This window comes from Rhipicephalus sanguineus, chromosome 11 (assembly GCF_013339695.2).
Source record: "Rhipicephalus sanguineus isolate Rsan-2018 chromosome 11, BIME_Rsan_1.4, whole genome shotgun sequence".
Taxonomy (NCBI): Eukaryota; Metazoa; Arthropoda; class Arachnida; order Ixodida; family Ixodidae; genus Rhipicephalus; species Rhipicephalus sanguineus.
Window position 1 is genome coordinate 211,058 of NC_051186.1, and position 5,309 is coordinate 216,366.

Below are 5,309 nucleotides of genomic sequence, written 5' to 3' on the forward strand. Positions count from 1 at the left end.
GTAGACTTGTTTTTTTTTTTAATCATTTTTACTGGCTAGTTACGTCAGAACTTTTTTCTCTCATGGCAAATGGGCATCTTGTTAGCTTTGGAAAGCTAAAGCCAGGTGCAAATCGGAGCTGTTCTAGATTCAGCTGCACATGACAGATGTTTCCTCCAGGTATGCATAATAAGAATGTCTATGCACGGGTTAGCAACGAAAACCGTTACATTTAACCGTTTTACTGTTTCAGGCTACGACGCCTGTAACGAGTGCAAAAACGAAATTGCGCATTCTTTTTAAAGTAGAACATAAACCAATAAAATTTACAAAATGTAGGCGTGAAATTGCACACATAAACTAAATTTCGAAAATATGATGGAAGCACGTAATGCATTGTTTAAGAACCTTCTTCGTGAAATTTTCGTGGCGCTTCTAATATTCATAAAGGAAAGAAGATGGCTTTCAAGGGCTCGTTTTTCTTTGTTACACACAATATTAATGAGAACTAACATACAATAATGCCAAGGAAAGTTATCTTTTCGTCCACTTCAGTTCCTTCACATTTATATTCCAATTAATACACATAACATCTCCCATACTTTCCTTGGCATTATTGTATGTTAGTTCTCATTAATATTCTAATACTCATAGTTATATGAAACATAGCTTCTTAGAATTTTACGTTTTTGTAAAATACTTGTTTGGTGCAGTGAACAAACTTGTATTTCAAAACATCGCGTCCAGCTTTATCACCGGCCCTGAGTTGTTCCTTTCATGCAGGACATAGTCTAGGAAAACTTCCTTTATTATGGAAATCAGCATGCAGTTGTAAAAATTACGAAAATGTTCTCACTGCTTTTCAGCCTACAATTTCTTTAAATTTTTTGTGGATGTGTCGTTTTCGTTCTGTACTCACTTTTACTGAATAATTTCTAAATATGTATTTTAGCTTATAAATTTGTCCTTTAGATGATTTTCAGCCTACCAACAATACCCTGGAGTACTGCAGCTTTCGATCGCTAAGATGAATGAGTAGGGTGATTCGGTGGAATATTAGTTATATATCATCGTGAGGTCACAGCGAAGACGCTAACAAAGAGTTGGAGGTAAAACACAGAGACACGTGAACAATACCATGTGAATGTTTTATGAAAGCGTTATTTATGCTCATATGGGGATGGCTGAAAGAGAATGAATAAAACACCGCCAGAACTTGCAAATTTGGGTCACCAAATAAAACCACAAATTTACAACTAATACGCGAGGTAAATGAAATGTGAGTCGTTTTCGTTCATCACGGCTTGATTGTGTCACTGTCACTGTGTTCTCTACCGTTTAGGTATTTGTATCATGCATTTTACTACATTTATATTGTTAATATCAGCCACACAATTATGATGTTCGTTTGTCACGCTTTCGTGCTTTTCTTCACTTAATTCCCATCAGAGGATACAATTTAGGCCATGCACTAACGCACCTCCTCTGGATAAATAGATCACGAGAAAAGACACAATCATAGATGACTCAAAACACACTCCATTGCTCAGAATGTTATTTGATAAGCTGGCGATTTGCTCTGCTTTACGCACTTCTTTGCGTCATTATCATTTCTGAGAAAGCAACTCAGTAACAATTAAAACAAAGAACAAGACAATACGAATATGAATTTTGAAATAACCAGAAATTGTTGAACAGGGAAAGTTGCTGAGTCCAGTTTCTCGACTACACTTGACAGTGCAAGCGACATTGGCTGAAGTGCCATTCGCGACTCATCAATTTCTGAGCGATAACTGAAGAACATTTAAACAACAAAACAAACTGAAAAAAGCATCGCTGATCCCTCCTCATAGGAATCGGTATAACACGAAATTTAAACGTGTCTTCACACAGGTAGTTGAGCGTTTATTGTACATTGTTTCGCCGCAACGGCGAAGCAACGAATGCGATAACAACAAACTGGAATGTCACGTCAACGACGGCAAGCAGCTGGTGACTTGTAGCGCGCTGCTCAAGCACAAAGGACGCACGAATAGAATACACACAGTACGAGCGTCAACTAACTGTCACAGTTATAACTTTCTGTTTGAGCAGCGGGATCCTTCAGCAAAAGCGGCCGCTGCAGCGAGCGAATTGACCTTCGTGCACTCTGTGGCTTCAACGTAAACTTGCGGTGAAAGCACAAGTACAAAACGTCCCCATCACGAGATAAGCGTGCGCGCACGGGCGACAACGCCCAGTAGTGCAAAGTGCAGGTGGGGGCACACGTCCATCGCAGCGAGCAGGGCGAGGACTTTAAATTGCGCATTTCGCGCCCTTCGCACCATCTCGCTGGTTATAACGAAAACAAGTTCATCCGAGCTCTGCGTACCGCCAGCGCTAAATGGTGTATATAAACAGTTCACCGTTAGTACCCTGAACAACGTAGGCTGTGTGGCCGAGTCGTTTCGTGCCACGCGCTGCGGAGCGAGTGGTCGTGGGCTCGATACCCGGCGATCAAACGTTTTCTTCTAGTTTTTCTTTGTGATCTATTAGTGTATACTTTACGACGTCATATCCGTGACGGAAATACGTCAGTGAAGGTATATTAACACTTTCGTGTTAATATAATTGTATGTATTAGATACACTTCCCATGAGGAGTGTATCTAAGAAATGCTGATCTATGCCAGCGTCGCCAGCCGCTCACGCGTGGGGAAGGAAAGGCCCAGCCAAATCGCCGTGGGTTTCTCTGGACAACCCAGTGTTGTAGTGAATCTGTCTTAACATCAACGAGCTCCACTGTGTATTGAGCGACGTACTTGTCCGCCTATAACGTGGGACATCGACAGAGCATGTGTTCTATATGGCGCGTATCACCACAGCTTAAGCCAGGAGAGTTTCAGCGCAACCGGAGAGGTGAAGTGCATAAAGGTGCAGACTAGGGTAAGGAGCTAGTCGTAGCATTCTAGGGCAATGTCTTGTTGCGAAAGCAATTAGAAGGACCTCTCGAAGGCTATTTCCGTCGACGTTGCCGTCGTCGTCGACGTCAATTCCGCATAAAGTCCGGACTGATGATGTCCTCCGCACGTTTTATGTTCTACCTGTATTGTTCATGAAACAAAAACATCTATCTATCTATCTATCTATCTATCTATCTATCTATCTATCTATCTTACATCTATCTATCTATCTATCTATCTATCTACTATCTATCTATCTATCTATTATCTATCTATCTATCTATCTATCTATCTATCTATCGTCTGTATATCTATCTATCTATCTATCATCTATCTATCTATTATCTATCTATCTATATATCTATATCTATCTATCTATCTATCTATCTATCTATCTATCTATCTATCCCTGTGCACTGTCTTCTCTTCTACTCCTCATCTCAGCCAGGTCGTTCTTTTTCTTCCTGTTTGCGCTAAAAAATATGACGTCTGGGATACAACATCAACTAGCCCGACAAGAAGTTTTATTGAATCTATCTATCTATCTATCTATCTATCTACTCTACTATCTATCTATCTTCTATCTATCTATCTATCTATCTATCTATCTATATATCTATCTATCTATCTATCTATCTATAATTCTATCTACTCGCATAGAAAGCTCCCAGCGCTGGCGACGAACGCGGCTGAAGCGGAGATAAAACGAGCCGGCCTTCTCCGTCACACGAAGGGCACATGCGATAACGACACCCGGAGGCGAGGCCTGCCAGCCATTGCTCTTAAAGCAGAGATGAAACGAACAGCCTGACTTTAATAAGGATCATGAAGGGATGCCACAGATAGGGATCGGGGGCTGCGTCCCTCGAAAGGCGTGATCGCTTGCGTGCGTGATCGCTAGGCGCTCCTGGTACTTTTTTGAACCGTCATCAGGTGCCGCTGGTCCCTCAGCTCACAATTTTTGACATCATCAAATCGCACACCCTGTGCACCGCGGTGCCGGTGGCCTCATCATCCAATTATCGCAGAGACTAGGCTCCAGGTGGTCACGACTTTAATTCGAAGATGGCATTTCATGCTACGGCTCGTGGGCATGGGATAATACGTCCAATTGTAGGCGGCGCCAGTGTTATACTTGTTACAGTCAAATGGGAATATACACATCTATGTGGCACAGACTATATTAGGAAAAATATTTGTGTTACAACACTAAAATAGACACAATGAACCGCGTACACCAGTAAAATTGATTTTGTTTTGCCGCGTCGGGCACCAAGTAATATTAGCGGCTTTAGCAAAAAAAAAAGATAAAATGGCAGATCCCATGGCTCGGGGAAACGGTTCATGAGAAACAGCCGACGAGTAGTTCCATGCTGCATATTTTGGCTTTGAGTCAAGTGTTCGAGGTGGATGCACGTGTTTTTGCAAGTGTACACTCTAAAAAAAAAGGGAGCGAGAATGGAGCAACGGGCTCCGTTCCTCCTTCGGAGCAGCGACTTTCTCCTTTGCGGACGATTTACTCGTCGCGCCCTCTTGCGGCAAGCGCCAAGGGAGAAACGTTTCTCCTCAACCACGGTACTTGAGCGCGCGCGCATGCGCACGCCGAGTTACATCGTGATTCCGTGCGGCGGAGAGCGGATGCTTTTTCGCGCTCGCTCGGCAGTCTCAGACCAGATTATCCAGTGCTACGATCTCGGCCAGTCGCGTGCAATTACTTGTACCTAGGATTGATGCGAGCACACACGTACGAGTGACGTTCATTGTTTTTGTTCTATGTGATGAGTAACGTGTGTGGCGTTTTTTCCCTTTTTTATAGGCTCGGCGTGTGCGCGATGCGCCGCATACTTAGGTGTCTCGTGTTGTTTGTATACGTTTGCGCACGATGCTTGTCATAAATACAGTAAGTCCCGCTTCACAAAACAGTCTTGCTTAATGAACACCTTAGACTGTACAAATAATTCAATTTTTTTCGGCGTTACCTATTGGCAAGAGCACGCGTTCTTAGTTTTAACAGCACTTACAAGCAATATAAAGAAGCATGAAAGTTAATTTTTACAACATTTTAGCAAACGTGATACCACTGGACAGCGCATGCGTGAAAGTACGATAACTTATAATTGCTGGAGTTTGACGTGTCGAAACCACCATATGATTATGAGGCAACGCCGTAGTGTGGGATACGGATTAATTTCAATCAACTGGGGTTCTTTAACGTGCATCCGACCATAGTGTTCTTTGCCTTTTGCCCCCATTGAAATGTGGCCGCCGTGGCCGCATTTTAACGTAAACCTACATCATAATTGCACATATCTGAAAAATAAGTCAATGACTTCTGTCAATTAAGCAAAATTCTCAATCACATGCGTTTTGGAATACGATGCCATCACTG